This window comes from Hypanus sabinus, chromosome 20, assembly GCF_030144855.1.
Source record: "Hypanus sabinus isolate sHypSab1 chromosome 20, sHypSab1.hap1, whole genome shotgun sequence".
Classification (NCBI taxonomy): Eukaryota; Metazoa; Chordata; class Chondrichthyes; order Myliobatiformes; family Dasyatidae; genus Hypanus; species Hypanus sabinus.
In genome coordinates, this window is record NC_082725.1 from 47,227,013 (window position 1) to 47,249,054 (window position 22,042).

The following is a 22,042-nucleotide window of genomic DNA, read 5'->3' on the forward strand; positions in this document are numbered from 1 at the left end:
TGGCAGATGGAATACAGTGTTGGAAAATGTATGAAAATGCATTTTGGTAAAAGAACACTAGTGTGGACTATTATCTAAATGGGGAAAGTTCAAACATCAGAGGTGCAGAGAGATTTGGGAGTCCTCATACAAGACTCCCAGAAAGTTAATTTACAGGTTGAGTCTGTGGTAAAGAAGGCAAATAAATGTTGGCATTTATTTCAAGGGGAATAGAATATAAAAGCAAGGAGATAATCCTGAGCCTTTATAAGACACCAGTCAGGCTACACCTGGAGTATTGTCACTAGTTTTGGGCCCCATATCTCAGAAAGGACATGTTGTCATTGGGGAGAATCCAGAGGAGGCTCATGGGATAATTCCAGGAATGAAGGGGTTAACATATGAGGAATGTTTGGTAGCTTTGGGCCTGTACTCATTGTAATTTAGAAGAATGCGGTGGAATATCTTTGAAACCTATCCAATGTTGAAAGGACTGGATAAGGTGGATGTTTCCTACGGTGAGGGAATCCCGAATAGAGGGTACAGCCTCAAAATTGAGGGGTGACCTTTTAGAGCAGAGGTAAGGAGGAATTTTCTTTGTCCAGAGAGTAGTGAATCTGTGGAATACTCTGCCACAGTCTGTGGTGGAGGCCAGGTCTGTGGGTATGCTTAAGGCGAAAGTTAATTGTTTCCTGATCGGTCAGGGCATCAAAGGATATGGTGAAAAGGCAGGCGTACGGGGTTGGGTGGGATCCAGGATCACCATGATGGAATGGCAGAGCAGACTTGATGGGCTGAATGGCCTAGTTCTGCTTCTATGTCTTATGGTCTTACTCAACATCTTTCCTGCCAGCCCAATTGAATTGACAGAGGAGGCACCAGACAGATTGGTGTGAGCAATTTAGTAAGAAGTGTTCAATAGCTTTCGATGTTTTCTGGCAGCCCTGTTGTACTGTGGCTCATTAGGAAGGGAGAATAAAATAAGGGAAGGACAAATGGAGCAGCCAGTATTGGAGTGGGAAGGGTTACACTTCAACAGGCTTGGGTGAGGTAAGTTCTCGTAAGTTTCTTCTTCATTCTTCATCTGTTAGTGCACAGTGGAGCAGTGAGAATAGCTGTGTTTAATTTTTTGTGTGAGATGTGGGAATTCTGGGAGACTTTCAGCCGCCCAAGCAACCACATCTGCACCAAGTGCACTGATCTGCAGCTCTTCAGAGAATGTGTAAGGAACTGGAGCTGAACCTCGATGACATGAGGTGGTGATAGATAGGAACTACAGGGAGATAGTCAGCACTTGCTACAGTCGACAGGTTCCTGAGTGTCTTCCAGGAGAGGGAAGGGAAATGATAACCAGTGCAGAGTACTGGGGCCATTCCCCTCAATAATAAATATACCATTTGGATACTGTTGAGCGGGACAACCCGTTGAGGGAAGCTGCAACAACCGAATCTCTGGCACTGAGTCTGGCGCTGCAGATTAGAAGGGAAAGGTGGGTAAAAGAGGACTGCAATAGTGATAAGGGGATTCCATAGTTAGAGGAGTAGACATGAGATTCTGTGGGCATGAAAGAGTCACCCGGATGGTATGTTGCCTCCTAGTTGGCAGGGTCAGAGATGTTTCAGATGGGGTTCAAGGCATTTTGAAAGGGGAGGGTGAACAGCCAGAAGTCTTGGTACATATTAGCATCAATAACAGAGGATAGGAAAAGATAGGAGGTTCTAAAGAGAGAACCTAGGGAGTTAGTTAGAAAGCTGAAAAGCAGGAACTCCTGCTTTGCTGCCTGTGCCACATGCTGGAGAGGGTAAGAGTAGGATGATTTGGCAGATGAATGAGAGGCTGAGGAACTGGTGCAAGGGGCAGAGCTTGGGATCTCTTCTGGGGAATGTATGACCTGTACAAGAGGGACGGGTTAAACCTAATCCTGTCAGGGGAACCAATATCCTTGCAGCAGGCTTGTGAGAGCTGTTGGGGAGGGCATAAACTAATTCTGCAAAAGGATGGGAACTGGAGTGATAGGGCATTTGGTATACAAGCAGATTCAGAGTGCAGTGAGACTGTTAGGAAAGACAAGCAAGTGATAAATTGCAGTCAGTGGGATCAGTTGCAGTATAAAATGGGAACAACACCGAAAAGGATGACAAATACAGGACTAAAGGTGTTACATTTGAATGCAGTATACAGTATACAGTTACAGTATACAGAATAAGGTAAATGATCTTGTAGTTAGAGATTGGCTGGTATGATATTGTGGGCATCACTGAGTCGTAGCTGAAAGATTATAGTTGGGAGCTTAACATCCAAGGGTACATATTATATTGAAAGGACAGGTAAGTATGTAGAGTGGGTGGCATGGCTCTGTTGGTAAAAAATTAAATCAAATCCTTAGAAAGAGGTGACAGGCTACAGGGAGAAGGCAGAAGAATGGGGTTTAGAGGGAAAATGGATCAGCCATGATGAAATGCCAAACTGACTCAATGGGCCGAATGGCCTAATTCTGATCCTATATTTTGTTGGATTCTTGTGAGTAAAGTTAAGAAACTACAAGTGTAAACAGAGCCAGATAGGAGTTATATACCGGCCTCCAAACAGGGATCTGGATGTGGGGTAGAAGCTACAATGGGAGATAGAAAAGGCATGTCAAAAGGGCAATGTTACCATAGTCATGGGGGAGTTTCAATAACCAGGTAGATTGGTAAAATCAGGTTGGTGTTGGATCCAAAGACAGAGAACTTGTAGAATGCAATGTGAGATTGCTTTTTAGAGCAGCTTGTGGATGAACCCATGAGGGGAAAGGGTATTTTGTACTGGGTGCTGTATAGCGAACCAGATTTGATTAGAGAAATAAGGTAAAGCAACCCTTAGGAGGCAGTGATCATAATATGGTGGAATTCATCCTGCAGTTTGAGAGGGAGATGCTAAAAGTGGAATAATTAGAGGCATGAGAGAGGAGTTGGCCAAAGTTGATGGGAAGGGAACACCAGCAGCAATGATGGCAGAGCAGCAATGGCTGGAGATTATTGGTGCAATTTGGAAGGTGCAGGATAGATATATCCTAAAGAAGAAGCAGTATACATAAGGCAGGATGATATCACCGTGCCTGACAACAGAAGTCAAAGTAAAAGCAAAAGAGAGGGCATATAATAGACAAAAAATTAGTGGGAAGTTAAAGGATTGGGAGGCTTTTAAAAACCAACTGAAGGCAACTAAGATCCCATATGGAAGGAAAAGATAAAATATGAAGGTAAACTAGTCAATAATATCAAAGAGGAGACCGGTTTTTCGATTATATGGAGTATAACTGAAATAATATTTTTGGTTAATTGGAGTATAAACAAGGCAAGAGTAGATACCTGACTGCTGGAAAATGATGCAGGAACAGTAGCAATGGGGGAGGGTGCGACAACAAAATAGTAGACAAACTGATTAAGTATTTTGCATTAGTATTCACTATGGAAATCATTGGTAGTATGCCAGATGTTCTAAAGTGTCAGGGGGTAGAAGTGAGAGAAGTTACTATCACTAGGGAAAAGGTGCTTGAGACGTTGAAAAGTCAGAAGCTGGATAAGCCATCTAGATGAGAAGGACCATTCTGTAGGGTTCTGAAAGAGGAGCTAGAGAGTTTGAGAAGGCATTAGTAATTAACTTTCAAGAATCACTGAATTCTGGCATGGTTCCCGAGGACTGAAAAATTGCAAATATCACCCTACTCTTCAAGAATGGAGGGAGGCAGAAGAAACAAAATTATAGGCCAGATAGCCTGAGCTCAGTGGTTGGGAAGATATTGGAGTCGATTGTTAAGGATGAGGTCTCAGGTACTTGGAAGCACAAGATAAAATAAGCCAAGCCTGCATGGTTTCCTTTGTCAAAATCTTGCCTGACAAATCTTTTGGAATTCTTTGAGGAAATAGCAAGCAGGATAGACAAAGGAGAATCAGTAGATGTTGTGTACTTGTATTTAAAGATGGCCTTTGACAAGGTGGCACACATCAGGCTGCTTAACAAGATAAGAGCCCAAGGTATTACAGGAAAGATTCTAGCATGGGTAGAGTATTGGTTGAATGCCAGGAGGCAAAAAGTGGGAATAAAAGGAGCCCTTTCTGGTTGGCTGTCAGTTCCGCAGAGTCGGTGTTGGGACCGCTTCCTTTTATATTATATATCAATGATTAGGATTACAGAATTGATGGCTTTGTGGACAAGATTGTGGACTATACGAAAGTAGATGGAGGGGCAAGAAGTTTTGATGAAACAGACAGGGTTCAGGAGAATGATCAAAGAAATGGCAGTCAGAACATAGTGTCAGGAAGTGTATGGTCATGCACTTTAGCAGAAGGAATAAAAGCATAGTGAATTTTATAAACAGGGGAAAAAATTCAAAAATCTGAGCTGTAAAAGGAGCTGGAAGGTTGAGTTGGTGTGAGAAAGGTAAGTACAATGATAGCATTCACTTTGAGAGGACTAGAATATAAAAACAAGGATGTAATCCTAAGGCTTCGTAGAGGAATGGTGAGGCCTCACTTGTCGTATTGTGAGCAGTTTTCAGTCCTTTATCTAAGAAAGGATGTGCTGATATTGGTGAGGGTTCAGAGGAGATTCATGAGAATGATTCTGAGAATGGAAGGGTTATTGTACGAGGAGTGTTTGTTAGCACTGGGCCTTCACTCACTGGAATTCAGAAGAATTGCACTGAAAACCATTGAATGTTGAAAGGCTTATATAGGATGGATGGGGAGAGGACATTTCCTACCGTGGGGGAGTCTAGGGTCAGTGGAAACAACTTCAGAAGAGAGAAGCAACCATTTAGAATGGAGATGAGGAGGGATTTGTTTTGCTGGAGGGTGGTGAATCTGTGGAATTTCATACCACTCATGGCTGTGCAGGCCAGGTCATTGGGTATATTAAGGCAGAGTTTGATATTTTCTTCATTAGTCAGGGTGTGACAGGCTACAGGCAGAAAGCAGAAGAATGGGGTTTAGAGGGAAAATGGATCAGCCATGATGAAATGCCAAACTGACTCAATGGGTCGAATGGCCTAATTTTGCCCCTACATTTTGTGGTGTTACGTTCTTATAGATGACTGGAGTGTTTTTGTACAATGAAGTAACTTCTAAACAACTAAACTCACTCAACTTTACTCTGCCCATCACTGAACTGTTGTCACACCTATGCACCCACTTTCAAGGACTCTTCACCTCATGTTCTTGATATTAATTGCTTATCTAGTTATTATTAGTCCTTATTTGGTATTTTACACATTTTGTTATTGTTTGCTCACTGTTTGTTTATCCTTCCTGTTGGGGGCGTCCTTTCATTGATTCTATTGTGTTTCTTGTATTTACTCTGCATGCCCACAAAGAAATGAACCTGAGGGTTGTATATGGTGACATAGACGTACTTAGATAATAAATTTACTTTGATCGGTGTGATGTTTCTAAGTTGCAGAAGGCAACAGCTAAGACCTTTGCTCATTTCAACAAGATTACTGCTGCAATTCCAATAATGATTCTTTAATAACTTTGAAGATTACACACCAACATTTGAAACCTATAAAGGATTCAACATTTTGACCAAAACCTTTTACATCCAAGCCACAAGAAATAATTATATTTAAATCATAGCCTACTGAATAATATAAGACTTTTTAATTCCCTTTGGACAGGGAATGTATTATTTAACCAAGAGACCCACAATGCATGTAAGTAGAGAACTGAAAAATACCACTGTACAAAGCGAAAACTGACCAACTAGAAATGTAAAATATGAAAATTAAGTCATTTCAGGTGTCCTCAAGTGAAGCCAGAACTGATTTCTTTAATTCTACTATCTCCTAAGCTTAGTTGGAATGGATTTGTTAATAAATTAATTACTTCTGCATTCTTGCCATCATCAAGCCAATCCTGGAATTTCCTGCTGAGTATGATGCAGAAAATGCAGCTGATGTGGATGTCAAAAATAGCACTGAAAAGATGGAAAGTATTTGACTTTCACTTACTATGTTTCTGGGCCTGTGTCTGTACAGTATGACTCTTTGACTTTATATACAGCTATAGGGATGTTTGCTCAGTATTAATGTCGAGGATACTATGAAAAACAAATAGCCAAAGAGCCGATACAAGGCTTTGGTATGGAGAATGATTGTCCCACATTGGCTAGCGCAGAGGTAATTGGACATGCAAAGCTGTAGCCATTGTCAAGCCACTAAAACTGACTCCTATCTTCCAACCTCTCTCAGGAGATTAGCCAAGTGGATTCTGTTTCTAGGCGTTTTACCACAATATGCATAATATTTTCATTTTTTTTATTTTAAAAAAATCCAGTTAGTTCAGTGGAAGAGGATAGCTGAATATTTTCATGGTGTCCTGATAGCAAATCATATTGTTGGTTACTTTGATTGGAATGATAGAAGTGATCTAGTAAATGAAGACTTAGGGATGTTGTAAGATCAACCCCTGATCCCATTATGGTTCAAAATATATTACACAAGCGTCTGATGGCTCCTTGGATAACCTTGGAATCTGTTATCCGTGGATTCAAGTCTCATGAGCAGACAATTTGAAGTAAGGTGCCATGGTAAAAGGCTGCTGTTGAAATTATTATCTTTCAGAGAGGACATTAAATTAAGCTTACTTTGATTTGAAAATGGTTTGTAAAGATACCACCAACTGAAAGCAACTAGAAACATTGTGCTGACATTGAGTTTGCTGACGGTGAAGTTCTAAACTCAGATGAAGGCCTTAAGCCTAATTGGAAATAAATAGTCACAAGTACTCTCTCTAAAGGGAGATTATACTATAGCTACCCAATCTTCAAAGACTAGATTACTTTCCTGTTTATTCTCCATGGTGAATTTAGCTTTCAATACTCACTATTTAAGAGGTGTGCTCCCTCTTCCTTCCAAAGAGAAGATACTTCCAGCTGGCAAACTAGTTTAAACACATTTCATTCATTTAAGTCCAATCATTCTTAAAACACATTTAAAATTCATAGAGGATTTCTATCTTAAACATTTCCAAATCAAAAAGCTGAAAACACAAAGGGAAAAGGATTCGGGTTTTCTAAAACACAGGAACAATTCCTGTAAATTAAAAAAGACATACCAACCAGCTACAGAGAAACTGAAGCTGGAGGCAATGGATTCCAGTTCATTCTGCATCTCTTCAATGTTTCTCTATGTTCCTTACCACTTTCCTAATAAGCTTGAACTACTCTTTACATTTATCCCATTAATCTGCCACTTGAGTGACTTCACACACATATGATACTTCCTCAGATATCCTTGGTCTAAAGGCATCTTTGAAGACCTCAGCTTAAGGTTGACAGTCACAATTATAGCTGTAGTGCTAGCTTCTCTGAACACATGAACCCTTCCAACAATGAGCACATCAGTTATTGATATGCTAGTGATATGATCCGTCTGGTTCTGCAAACTTTCTTGAATTAAACAACTTAAGAGTCAGCTTGCCTGTTTGAAACAACTCAATAATAAAGCAGGTGTAGTGAGCTAGTGTCTGCCTTCACAGACAGAGCATCTTCAAAACTGCATCTTTTTTAACTTCAGGCCGGTTACAGCTTTCCATTTACATTTAGGAACTGAAGACTGAATTCCATTTATGACCAGAAGTTAAACAAATTGTTAGTTAGATGTTTATTTACAGTACATCTGCTTTTGATCTTGCAAGTGGTAGCTATGTTTAGAAAGCAAGCTTAGCAAATATGAGGAGGAAAGTGAATGTCTATCATAGCATTATTAATTGGTAGTCCTCAAGTTCAAAGCTTCAAAGGTTAATTTATTATTAAAGCATATATCCATATACAACTCTGAAATTTGTATTCTCCAGATAGCTATAAAACAAAGAAAGAACATGAAAGTTGTTCAGAGACAAACATCAAATCCAACCCCCACCCCCCCGTACAAAAAAGAATGACATCCTAATCATCAACCCCTTGAAACCCCCGTGCCTCGCACAAAACCTGACAGGAACATCAACCCCTAAAAATCGAACTCTTCTCTGCACAAAAAACCAACAGAACATCAAGCCCCAAACACTCTCCCAAGAAAATGGTAGAGGAATGGGCGATAAAAAACATAAAATATAAAAGCCATAAGTCTGAAAAATTCCACAGTCCGTAAATGGAGTATTCCAATCTATATGTAGAACCATGATACCATCCTACAATATCACCAGCATTCAGTGGAAGAGAGGGATACCACACAAGGCAGAGAGGCCTACCCGCCTGCCACATCAGATTATCTATGATGAATCTGATACTTAATCCTAACCAACTCTGCCACAAAAATTTTAATCTGCACATAGCAGAAAAACAAGCTCTGCTGGTACTTCTGTTGAACTATGTATTTATATCAATATGTACGTGGTAAAATGATGGACTTGTTTCTGAGCTCTGACTCTATGAGGATTATTTAGTTCAGGTGGAACAGCCTCTCTTCTTCCCCATTCAGTAATCAAGTGAGATTGTGCTTAAATGCTCTTGAGCAACTTATTAATTCAAATAGGTTCTATGAGGATGCAGCGAGGTCCCAGCACCTTGCTTTGCTTTGACTTTCCCTTCAGTCTGTACAAATGCAGAATCAATATTTCTGGTCTTTAAAACCAATAGTCTGTTAAAATGATGCTACAGGGAAATGTTGGCTCCCTCAAACTGCCTGCTTTCAATAGCAAGAGTAATTTCCAATAGTTCTTTGACCAAAGCTTGGAATCAATGGTGGATTCCCCCAGTGGGATTGTTAAACAGCAGTTTCTTACTTTGTACCAGAATGTTATTTAAATATAGGAATACTCTAAAGTAGTCAGTGGAATTAAACTTCCGCTTTTCCGTATTTTGTTTGAATTGTTAAAGCGAGGAGCTATTTACTCAGGTGAAGATAAAAGATTCCAACCTAGAAGTTCTTCCATGCCTTTTACTTTAACAGCAGCATTGTGCACTACCCCAGCTGTGCAAGTCACATAAATGACAAGAAATTCGATCTATTGGCATCTGCTATCTGTGGTGTAAATCACTCAATAGCATGATTTAACTGGAGTCAGATTGCACAAGTCATCATTTGTATATAAGATTGCACCCATTGGGAAGATGGCCACAGCATTTCTAATTACAGTTCACATCAATGTGCACAATAATTTTCTTGCATCCAATCATGCAACAAACGTGACCTCCATTACTGGCTAAATTGGAATATTTGGGCTCAAGCTACTGCTGTCAGTGAAGGTCCTCAGAACAAGAGCCCATTTGTTGTCTCTATGTCAATCCAAAGAGGCAGACAGCAGACATAACTGGGCAGCTTCAGAAGTCCACAGGGGGAGCTGCACAAATGGATTTGTTTATTTATCAATAAGTGGCTGAAATACTAATTTGGTAGCACTGGCAGAATTGTAAGCATCATTGATGACATGACTAGCCATTCAGGGTGGATCAGGAGGCAAAAGAATGTTTACTTACATGGAGCTTATTCATAGGAAGTCTTCAGAGATATCGCATTCTACCTAGACCTTCCAGACAGGCTGAGGTAGGCAACATGCCTTAAAGACACACCCCATAGCAGTTAGACACCACACACTCTGTGTTTGCATGCTATGCTTTCCCACTGCTTTTGATTCCCTTGGTTTTGCAGTCATTCGCAGGTTATTATGTTGTGAATAATGGGACATTTTATCACCAGTGCTTTGGCGATATCCACAATCTACGTTAATGAATTGGCTTAAGGGACCAAATGTAACATTTCTAAGTTCTTAAGGTATGAAACTAAATGGGAATGTGGGGAGGATGCAGATTTCAAGGAGGCGGAGGCAAATTAAGTAAACAGGTAATAACATGGCAGATGGACTAATAAGTACAAGAACATGATATCCACATTTGTAGTTAAAACAGAACAGTGCTTAACTTTTTAAATGGAATTTTAATATTCACTCTTAGCTGGATGTCCTTGTTCACAAGTCACAGAAAGTTTTTATATAGGTGCTGTTGGCAACTGGGGAAGAACTGGTATGTTGTTTTTTGTTGCAACAGGATTTGAATACATGAGCAATATGGATAGATGACGATGTTAAATGATTGGAGGAAACAAGGATAGGGCAGTAAATTCATGTTTTAGATGAAAGATCAGCCATTACCTTGTGATTGCAGAAGCAGACTTACTATTGCTCGGAGCTATTATTTTCCCTTATACCTCATGTTCTTGAGGGTTATTTCTGAATTTTACATAAATATAGTGTTCAAAATCTAGAGAATTTGATTAAATTATTTTGAAATTAGTGTTGATGCTAGCTAGAATTTGTTCTGGATTTGAACAAGTTAATACAAGCTCATCAGAAGTACCAACAGAGCTTGTTTTTCCATTACGTCCAGATTAAAATATTTGTGGCAGAGTTGGTTAGGATGAAATATCAAATGTGTTGGCGCGTGGCCTAGTGGGCAAGGCATCAGACTAGTAACCTGAAAGTCTCTGGTTCGAGCCTCAGCTGAGGCAGCGTGTTTGTGTCCTTGAGCAAGGCACTTAACAACACATTGCTCTGTGACGTCACCGGTGCCAAGCTGCAGGGGTCCTAGTGCCCTTCCCTTGGACAACATCGGTGGCATGGAGAGGGGAAGGCCTGCAGCTTGGGCAACTGCCGGTCTCCCATACAACCCTGCCCAGGCCTGCGCCCTGGAAACTCCAGGCGCAGATCCATGGTCTCTCGAGACCGACGGATGCCACCACATTGATATAAATACCAGTTACCAGCTTTTGCCTTGCATATCTAGATACCTCTTTAATGTTGTGAGTCTCTGCTTCCACACTCATTCAGGCAGTTAGTTTCATATTTCAACCATCCAATAAGTGAAAAATATCTTCCTCAGATCCCCTCTAATCTTCTTACCTTTACCTTAAATCTATACCCACAAAGGGAAAAGCTTCTTCTGATCTACTGTATCTTTATCTTTCATCATTTTGTATGCCTCAGTCTCCTTTTCTCCAAGGATAAGGAACCCCAGCCTGATGGTCTTTCTTCAAAATCAAAATGCTCCATCCCAGCCAACACCTCGGTAATTTCCTCTGCAACCTCTCTAGTGCAATTATTTACAGCTGTGTCCTACCTAATATTTTATAAAGTTATGCCTTACTTGCTTTTATATTTTATGTCCCCACTAATGAAGGCTAAGATCCTGTATGACTTCTTGACCACCTTATCTATCTGTGCTGCCACCTTCAGGAATCCTTAGACTTCTGCATTAAAACCCCTTGGTTCTTCAAAGCTCTCTAGCGTCCTACATTCATTATGCACTATTTGTCCTCCCAAAGTGCATCATCTCACACTTAAGCACAAACAAAAGAAAATCTGCAGATGTCGGAAATCCATGCAACAAACGCAAAATGGCGGGAACTCAGGCCAGGCAGCATCTATGGAAAAGATTAAACACTCGACCTTTCAGGCGAGACCTGTCATCAGTCCTGATGAAGGGTCTTGGGTGGAAACGTTGAATCGTGCCCATCAATGCTGCCAGACCTGCTGTGTTCTTCCAGCATTTTGTGTGTGTCACCTCACACTTATCAGGATTAAGTTCTGCAACCTTCCCAAATTAGTAATACTGTCCAGTAGCCTAAGATTACCTTCTTCACTAATTTTGTGTCATTTGTGAATGTAAGGGCTATACCTCCTATATTTATATATCCATATTGTTACTTCAGTGTAATTAAGATCTGCAGAGATTCTAACAAGGACATTGTGAGAGTCAATATTGCTGCACTAAATCCAGGGAGAAGAAAGGATTCAGTGATGTGTATATAACTTCCTTGAGGTACAGCATCTTTATTGACTCCTAAATGGATACTCCTGGGTATATTCAGCCCATGACATCTCAGGTTGGTATTGAGAACGTGGAGTCACACAACACCATGCATAAACAGTGGATTCAACATACCACCTCACAAACCATCCACTCACCCGTCCCAACAGCTACCGTTTATCCCAACTGCAGAAGGGATGGACCTTCTCTATATTGGAGTCATGAGCTCCTCAGAACCTGCAAGGTAGAATGCAACCAAGACATTTTTAATCTCCCTGCCTAAATAGGAGATCAGAGCATATGTCCAATAGAGGTCCCCTTCTAAGCATATGTCCAGATGAAGAAACAAGTCATGAAAAGAATGTCAGACTAATATTCAAGATAAGTCCACATGTAGAATATCCATTCTTCATTTTGGCAGAAATATTCAGGATTAAGACCCCTCTGAATATCAACATCTACTATATTTTGTTTGTCTTACCAAAGGGCATATCTCCACAATTTCCTGCATTACTCTTCATGTGTTGCCTTCTTCCCTACTGGATTAACCTGTCTAGATTGTTTTGCAGGTGCTCTATGGCCTTCCAGCTCTATCCCACACCCCACCCCTATATATATATATACATACACATATATTCTCTCTCTCTCTCTCTCTCTTCCACCGCCCCCCCCCCCCCCCGCCAAGGGCACCTCCTGTTTCAGGTAGGAACCAACTCCTAATAAGCAAAATGTCAAACTCTGCAGGTATATTGGCTGTCATGGCTCCTGTTTTACGAGAATGTCAATGCCTTAAAACTATTTCAATGACCAAGAATGCTTTACAAAGTCTGAAGCCTGTAAATAATGCTTTCTTTATGAATGTCATTTAAAAAAAAATACTACAGGTTCTCCATCAACCCCAACATACAACTCAAATCAAAGTTACTTTAATTTGCTCTAATTTGAATACTGGGGTTACTGTGTTCTTCAGTTTATATGTGATGAGCTGCGTATCGATAGCACAATCATATTGAATTCTATTTGATTCAGACAAGAGCAGTAGAGATTGTTTTAGTATAGTGATTCCCCTTTAAAATAGAACTGTTTGGATAAGATTATAGATAGCTTGTTAAAAAGGGACAACTATATTATCTCAGTTGTATCATCTTTGTTGCTCCTTGCAGACCCAGCCAATTTCAAATGTTCTTCCACTGTCAAATATCCAGTAGAGGGCACTGGAATACAATTTAACATAATCCCATTGTGGCATACCCTCCCTTCCATCTATCAGGTCCTGACCCTTAGCTGGCACTGCACGTGGGGACTCTGCCCAGGTTTTAAAAATTGTCACATGAGCACTGTCCCTGAATGAATGTCAATCAATATTAGAAATATTACCAATACTTCATCCACTGCTTCACAAGACCTGACTGATTAGAAATTAGCGGTAAGTGGTCCATGGACTGGTACTCTGATGTGCTTTCATATTTGGCTTTGAATTAAAATATTTTTCAGTTGATTAACACTTAGTTTTTTAATGGTGAATGTTGGAGAAGATACTGCAATGAATTAATTAAAATTACTGTAGATTCGATTGCTAGTTTTATGAAGAAATACTTGATGTTAATACAACAATGGTACTCCATAATTGAACTGCAAGTTAAAGGATGTGCCTACGATTGTTCCCACTTTATCTATTTATGTAGTAAATGGTTTATTCACTCTGCCTCAGGAGATTGGCTTCTCTGAAGAATCAGAGTTAAAGTGTAATTGAGTGTGTTTTTCATAAGAATGAAGTATTAAAACACCTACTCCTTAGACGGCAAAGATCCAATATTACCAAAGAAATAATGATCTTCATTGACATTGACCTTCATGGAAACTATAACTGAACTCTGTTTCCTCCAAAGAGCAAAAACATTAAATATTATAAAGAGTCAGAAAGTTTGTTTGTGGATATGGCTCCCATTCAATAGATTACTTTTGTTCAAACCAGACTAAGTTAGCAAAACTTCATTGGATCTGGCTCAACTTCACCCTACAACACTGATTTTAAATATTGATTTGCATTGGAACTGTGAATGCAACAATTTGCATAATGTATCATATGACTAACATATGACTAAATGTAATTCACACACACACACACACACACACACACACACACACACACAGAGTAATATTTGTTGGTGTGCAACACACGATTGCCAAGGTTGTGTAAAAGACCAGAGTGGACATTTGAGATAGTGAGCAGTATGGATCTTCACCACAAGGCCAGACAACAGGAAGAACAGGAAGGCCACAGCCTGACCCTACTCATGCTCCACTTAGCCCTTTCCAATTTTTGGTGAGGCAGTTGGGAGAAATCACCAACATTCCTCCCCAGTGTTCATCTGCACAGCTATGAAGTTCAATTAGTTATTGGAGACATTGGCTGACTGCATCCTATTATATCTGGCTTGAGTATTCCAGACGTTGGAGAGGATATTCCCAGGATAACTATCAGTAAATTCCACCATGGCAGCAAATTGTGCATGAAGGTTCATCTTCTGGAACGAGGCTTGCCATTGACTTAGGTTACTGTTTGTAACTGCAGTGGAGGCTTAGGATTCACACACATCACGTGATTAGGAACATCAGTTCCCTGTGGCCAATAAGAATCTGGAAAGTTTCTGATATACATTAATATTTTAGCATACACTTCTATACACTCAACTTCCACCCTGTATAGTTTTCAGTCCTTATAGTGTGAACATACTGGGTCGAAAGAACTGTTTAATTCTAATTAGTGGCATGCTTCTCCACTGTTGTTTATTGAGCATTAAGTTAAGGAGCCTGAAAACTAATACACTGGATTAATGGAGTTTATACTGATCACGTCAAATGCTGTCCAGGAATTTGTCATAATCAATACCCCTTTGAAATTGAATGTTCTATAGATGTATTGAATATCAAAATTAAATATATCTAGTTTAAGTATTGTATACAGCATATACATCTTCTTAGTAGTTGAAAGAAATTTCCAAATTGTCTGGATAGTTTTCAGTAATATAGAAAACAGACAAGGTTGTTATTATAATGATGTCAAAGTGAACAGGAAACAAATGCAACATCATCGTTTTTAATCACAAGCCTGCTGAAAGTGGGGGGGTGGGGGGGTGGTGTGAGTGTGTGTGTGTGTGTGTGTGTGTGTGTGTGTGTGTGTGTGTGTGTGTGTGTGTGTGTGTGTGTGTGTGTGTGTGTCCATGTCCTTCTGGCTGGTGGCGCAGTGGCATCAGCGCCGGACTTTGGAGTGAAGGTTCCCCAGTTTGAATCCAGCCAGGTCCAAACAACCTGGAGAGGGATGGGCTCCGCCAGGTTTCAGATGCCCAAGGTGATGAGCAATCACCAAAAAGATCGGTGCAAAAAGCTTGCCATGACGGCGCCCTAACGACTCCACCAGGAGTTAAGCTCACACACACACACACACACACACACACACACACACACACACACACACACACACACACACACACACACACGCGCGCGCACACGCGCACACACACGCACACACACATCTGGAACATAGAACAGTGCAGCACAGGAAAGGCCACTTTGGCCCACAATGCTGTCCCCAACTAAGTAAATTAATAATCAAATCCCCAAATAAACTAAACCCTTCCACCAACACAAGAGACTATAAGCAGATCATTCAAGAAGGAACTATAAGGTGGGCATTCAGCCACAGGAATCCCAGAGGAACAGTAATTTGTTCTTCAGCTCTCCTACCCAATCCATTCCTGCCTTTACTGAGACCATGGTGAACTCTGATGTGCTCTTGGCAGAAGATTGGCTGAAGCCCCTAGCAGAAGCAACCAGGTATCCCTTAAAATTAGATAACAATAGCAATCTTACCCCGATGCAGCTGAGGGTCTGAGCAGGAAATTAGCTTGGCCTTTCCTTTCAGTGAAGGGAGACTGAGAAGCTATTCTCAAGTTAAGTGGATATTGTTGGCAGGAGGAGCCAGTTACTCCAAACATCCAGATTCAATTCCGTCATTGTCTGTAAGGAGTTTGTTCTCCCCCGACTGTGTAGGTTTCATCCCCCATTCCAAGTACTTATGGGTTAGGAGCTTACCGTAATTGGTCACATGGCTGTAATTGGGCTTTGTGGACTTCTTGGGCTGGAAGTGCCAGTTACAGTTCAGTATTTCTAAATAAAATAAATACCTCATTCCTTACCACATCTCATCCAGAACCACGGTCTCTGGTTGCAACTCTTCCTCTGATGCTAAAATTTCAACAACAATCGCTGAGCTGGCTGCCATATGCCATCTGCTGTCTCTGTGAACTCAAAAGGAGAATCAGGAAGCTGAGGTATCTTCAACCTGAAATCAATGTGCAATTGTACACTTTACACAAGCTCTGACTCTGAGGTATAATTTATTCCCCGAACTTCCGCAGTGCAGGAAACTTCTTCACATTTTGTCAATATTTTAAGAAGAGGCATTCCTTTTATACATTCATACAAGGGTGCTTCTCTAAAACGCAAGGTTGATGGCCTTTAAGGATGCTGGGGTGGCACGATGGCATAGTGGTTAGAGTAATGGTATTGGAGCATCAGCAATCTGGTTCAATCATGCCGTTGAATAAGTTCGTATGTTCTCCCTGTGTGAATTTCCTCCAAGTGTTCCAGATTCCAACCACATTCCAAGGACGTATGGGCTAGTAGGTTAATTGGTCACATGGGTGCAATTGAATGGTGTGGGCCCATTGGGCCCGAAGAGCCTTTTATCGTGCTGTATCTCAGAATGAAGAAAAGTGAGCACTTGAATTGCTTAAGCAAAGAAGGCTTTGAAGCAAGTGCTGGATGATGGGATAAATAGGGCAGAATGCTCCCTGGTCAACGTGGATGAATTGGTTTGAAGAGTCTGTTTCCCTACTGTACAACTCTATGATAAACTAAGTGTCTCTCCTTACAATTTCCACTTAACCTTCTGGGAACTTACTGTTTTATCTCAAAGGTGAAATGGTTGTAGAATTTTATTATTGTTTTTTTTTTAAATTTTGGAAATATCTTCCAAAAGGTGGAGTACTCAAAACACTACATGCAAGCAACAAAATGAAATCTTGAATAAAGGCATATAATTAGGGTCACCACAAAGACAACCAACTAGGAGCTAAATTTGTCTTTTCATTGGCAATAAAAGCAAAATGTTGGAGGAGCTCAACAGGTTAGGCAGCACCTATGGGGGAAAATGGACAGTCAATGCTTTGGGCCAAGATCCTTCATCTGGACTGCTAGTCCAAGTGAAATGTCTCAACTGAAAGGTTGACCGTCTACTTTCCTCCATAGATGTTGTCTGGCCAGTTGAGCTCCTCATCGTTTTGTCCGTTACTCCAAGTTCCAACATCTGTAAACTTCTGTGTCTACAGTCTAAATTTAATTCCCTGGCAACATAGTTGTAACTAGGAGTTCAAATGATGATGAAGATGACAGTGGATTCCAGATCATAACAACATCCTAATAAAAATTCTCTCCACCCAGTCTTCTTCTTTTGCCAGCTATTTTAAACCAGTGCTACCTATTCACAAGCATTAATGTAAATTAGTTGATAACCATAACATTTTGAAATGATTGTATCAAATTGACCGGTGGTTGATTTACACAAAAATAATTGTCTTAATTATTGGGATCAACTGCCCTTTAAGCATCAGCAAACCCCTCACACATCATATGAAATTGATTCATTGTTTAGAATTATTATTTTGCAAGTACCTTATCTTCAGCAAGCATCACATTGTAATGACCCCTGAGGTGAAATAATTTAATTATGGTCTTTATTAATAAACCTGAATATTTAACCTCTTACATAAATAACTATGGCTGTCATCCATCTGCATCAAAGGACAATGGGTGATGACGATCATCATCACAAGCCTGGGTGGAAGGTATGGAGATCCTGAGATGCCCAGTCATCAAGATCCCCCACTCAGCCTCACCAGCGTAGTGCAAAGGAAAGCTTATGAAGCAATATGTTTGGCACCAACTCGGCTGCAGGAACTGCCGGAAGGATGTTCAATGGCATCCAGCCGCCTTAGGGGCTCCACTCCGGATTTGCTGTCTGGGTTTACTCTTGTAGCCTTCACCTCTCCCCAGGCTGCCCACAAGGCAGTGGAACTACTTACCCATAGCTGGAGATCTGGTTCACGAGCACCAGGACGTGGCCACACAATGGAGGGTCTACGTGCTGCATGTGCAGGGGCCAGACCTCCTCCCTGTCCTCTGTAGTTCAGCCTGTGTCTGAAAGGAGTTCAGTTTCTGTGTGTCACCAGTGAGGAGGCACTATATGAGGCTTGCTGTTGGAGAGGCTGTGCACTGGCAGAGAGAGACTTACACATTCAGCTCTCCTTTCTGCAAGACAGCTAGCCAGCAGTGGAAGCAGAAAGTGAGAGAGACAAGCACTACACATTACACTACCACAACAATAACTACAATGCCCAGCAAAAACAATGGTCGATGGTTAGTCTTATTCAAGTCTCTTTTCCTTCATTTCTCATCTCCCCTCTACCCACATTCCCCCATCCCTGACACTCCCACATCCATTTTGCAGTATGGACTGGATTCCTGCTCTTTATTTAGCTACATGTGTTTTTGGACACCTCTTGGTTAATAAAAATTGAACAATGATTAAAACCAATCTGTCCTGTTGAGAGAATCCTAATTACCTATAAAATAGTTTGTCAGTGAATCATGGCAGGTCTAATTTGCTATTTATATATTGATAATTGAGTGACATCATCCATGTGTTAATATAATGCATATTAATTATGATATTTTGCAAATAGCTATCACAGAAAAGCTATCTCTCTAGTAAAATTGTACTGTAAATCCAAGTAAACATTCCAGCCAATTGTTATAGAAAACATAATGATTACTACTGATCATTGCAGGTAATTGAACATATTTTCAGTGTTAGGAATAATTCTGCATGTAACTAAATAGCACTTTCAATTTAAGATACTATGGCAGTCATCAGATAAGTGATTCAAATCTTCATTATAATAAGTGGCTAGGCTTGTTGCCATATTGCTACAGTCAAGAGAACTAACCTGTCATTTAATTTCCATTATGTTTAATTTATATTATCTCTTGTTGTCTTTTGTTGGCCTGCATTTGTACCAAAATACTAAAGGAGAATTACTTCCCTTTAAGTAGGATATGACCTATGAACTCAACACCGTATACTGAACCAAGCACCAGTATGGGTTATGCCACCTTCTCATCATGGAACAGGAGGGACAGAAGCCTGGACTCCCACACCACCAGGTTCAAGAGCAGCTGCCACCGTTCAACCATTTTGTTCTTAAATCTCCCTGCACATCCTTAATCACTATTTCAGTAGAGCAATATTTTAACCACTTTGTACTACAATAGACCTTTTTTTTTGCTGTAGTTGTGTTCTTTTTTGCACAAATTTGTTAAAACTTATGTTTGGATTATATCTTTCTTGTGAATGTTGTGTCTCTAATGCCATGTGTGCCTGTGATGATGTGGCAGGTAATTCATTTCACCTGCATATATAGATGTAGTCTGAATATGACAATAACCTTGTCTTTGACTTTGATGGATAAGAGTTCTACCTCCATCATAATGGTGGAAGGAACATGATAGATACCTGTGTCTTATATACACATGTATGTATGAGTTCTAAAACATGGATCCCCCATGCTGACACACACCGGAACTCGGAAAACATCTATGGAAGTAAATAAATCAAAGTTTCGGGCCATGATCCTCCATCAGACCCTTCACTCCGACTTGCTGAGTTCCTTCAGCATTTTGTGTGAGTTGTTCAAAGTCACCAGCATCTGCAGAATTTCTTGTGGTCCCCTTGTCAAGACTGGTTGGCTTTATGGTTCCCTATTTCAAACTTCCTCACAAAAACCCTCAGAACTCTTATCCATCCTGACTCAATCTGCTGTCTGATATCACACCCTTTCCCAATCGAAATCCTCAGTCTCCTTTCTCAACCACAAATCTCTCCTGAGCTCCCCACTTCCAATGATCCACTTCATCCACCTCCGCAGTCTTCAGTGTTCCCCCCTTTCCTGATCCTCATGTTGGGACCTTCTCTAACACTAACACCATTCTCTGTTCTCCGTGTCTTATCCACTACACACCTCTGATCTCCCGTTCTGGACTGCTTCCTTTTTCTCCACTTCACCATCCCCCAACACACATCCTAACTCTATTTCCCACCAACCCCCTTTCTCACACCAGCTTATCCTCACCCCCAACCTCTAATTCCACCATCCACATCTCCTTGCTTCACAGCCACTGCTCAACTTGCTTCTATCAACAGCTCATTCTTGCTCTCCTCAGTGGTAGCTGGCTGTTTTCACCATGCCAGCTTCATTATACGCAGACACAAAGCCCAGTTTTGGGCTTCATTATCCCAGGCCCAATGCCTGCTCACCCAAACAACCCACATTTCTAGGTCATTAAGTCTTAATATTTCCTTAATCAAAATCAAGTGCTTGAAGCCAAAGCTATTGTGTCATTTGTAAGCTTGTGCTAGTTCTTGTGCGTGTGTATTCAAGTTTCAGCACTTCAAACTGGTGTTGTTTGTGTGCTCATGCACCAGCTTGTGGTTTTGTTTTATACACTGTTAATTGGTAAATGAAGGCTAGGCTCTATGCTCTTTCATTGTGATGTAAAGACAAGCCTCATGAGCCTTGCAGCCAGCTTCACTCTTCCTCTGCTCTACGTTGTAGAGTGGTAACCCATTTTTCAAATACTGAAATGCCACAAAGCAAATTTTATGGTTTGAATATCATCCATTTTGGAAGAGAAAGCAAGATTTTCTAAGATTTGGACAGTATGTAGTGATGAGGGTCTGAAGCCAATGAATTATTCTGAGGGGTGTTGTTTTCTGCATACCTGATTTTTGATGTTTTCCACTTAACAATCACATTAATTATTAAAGATAAAGTTTCACAACCTTTAAGATACAGTATTACATCTTTTTCTGGACAGTTTTCATTGGTCTTTTGTCCTTTTACTGAGAGGTTGCAGGGTCATACACTTCCTGAAATCATCCATTGACCAACATTTATCAGGGTCAAACCATATCGAACAACTTGACTCACAAAAGCAAACTTATGTGAAACAGGCCAACTACAGAGACATAGTGCTGTACAAATATGTTTGGCCTTGTACGTTGAAGGCTTGATGAGAAAGAGTTTGGACCTAAACCTTTAAGCTTATATAAATGGAGCTCATTTTAGTACTGAGCAATTGCGTGAATTGTGCAGCTAGAACTTCATTCCTTAGACCAAAGTGTATTGATGTGTTTCTGTTCTGCAAAGAATATTGCATATGCAGGGTTTGTAATTCAAAAGCAGTCTCCCAAACCCCATAGTACAAGGGTGGCAACATTTCTGAGAGCGTGTGCCTGAAGTGGCAATAATATTCTGAAAAATGCGCTCATATGCCTTGGTAATTTTGAGCAGAGATTTTCATTAGTTAGTGAATTTGTAACAAAGTTATTGAATTTTTTCAGGAAAAAGGATGTCCTGTTGCTCATTTATGTGTATACATAACTTGACTATTAATTGAAGTATAACAGAGACAATGAAATAGATGAAGCATTTTAGAAAACCCGTTGAAAAATCAATATTAATCTTTTAATAGAGAGGAAGTCCTGCACACCACTGTTTCCTGTTTCAGAACATAAGATGCATAAGACTTTATCACCCTTTTCAATCATGCCAAATCTTTCACTCCACCGCTCTTGAAAACCTCTGCTGCTTCTCCCATTATTTCAAAGTTTTTCTTTCTTTGCTGGTGTATTGGACTTTTTGAAAAGGGCAAAATCAATTTAAATTCTAGTTCAGTCTAGTTTTTGTACTGTGTCATGTAACACCATGATCCTGCAAACGTTGTCTCAGTTTTCCTGTGTACTGTACCAGTAGTTATGGTCGAAATGACAATAAAAGTGACTTGACTTGACTTGAAATTTTTCTCACCAATAAATATAGTTTTGTTAATATAAATAAAATATGTTTATTGGGAAAAAATAGGGAGACACTAAACTATATGTAGTATTTAACATTATTATTACAATAATAATGTCTAGTCTCAAAAAAATGGAGGAAGAAGTATAAGCAAAGCAAAGACAATGTCTATGTTTTACTATCCATATATTAGTATGCATACCAAGTCTGCAAGAATTTCACAACGCATCATCCAAAGTCACATGTTCTCACAACCGTCTAGCTGGCATCAAGCCAGTGTAAGGCACTTCCCGTGAAAACATCTC

General features: G+C 40.3%; 1 long non-coding RNA gene across 1 annotated transcript in view; it reads left to right on the forward strand.

Moving 5' to 3' along the window:
* LOC132378501 (uncharacterized) overlaps positions 1 to 21,732 on the forward strand; it is a 46,177-nt gene extending 24,445 nt beyond the window's left edge. The window contains exon 2 of the long non-coding RNA XR_009507059.1: positions 18,934 to 21,732. This is a non-coding gene — a long non-coding RNA (uncharacterized LOC132378501). The remainder of the gene's footprint in view (positions 1 to 18,933) is intronic.
* Positions 21,733 to 22,042: the final 310 nt, after the last annotated feature.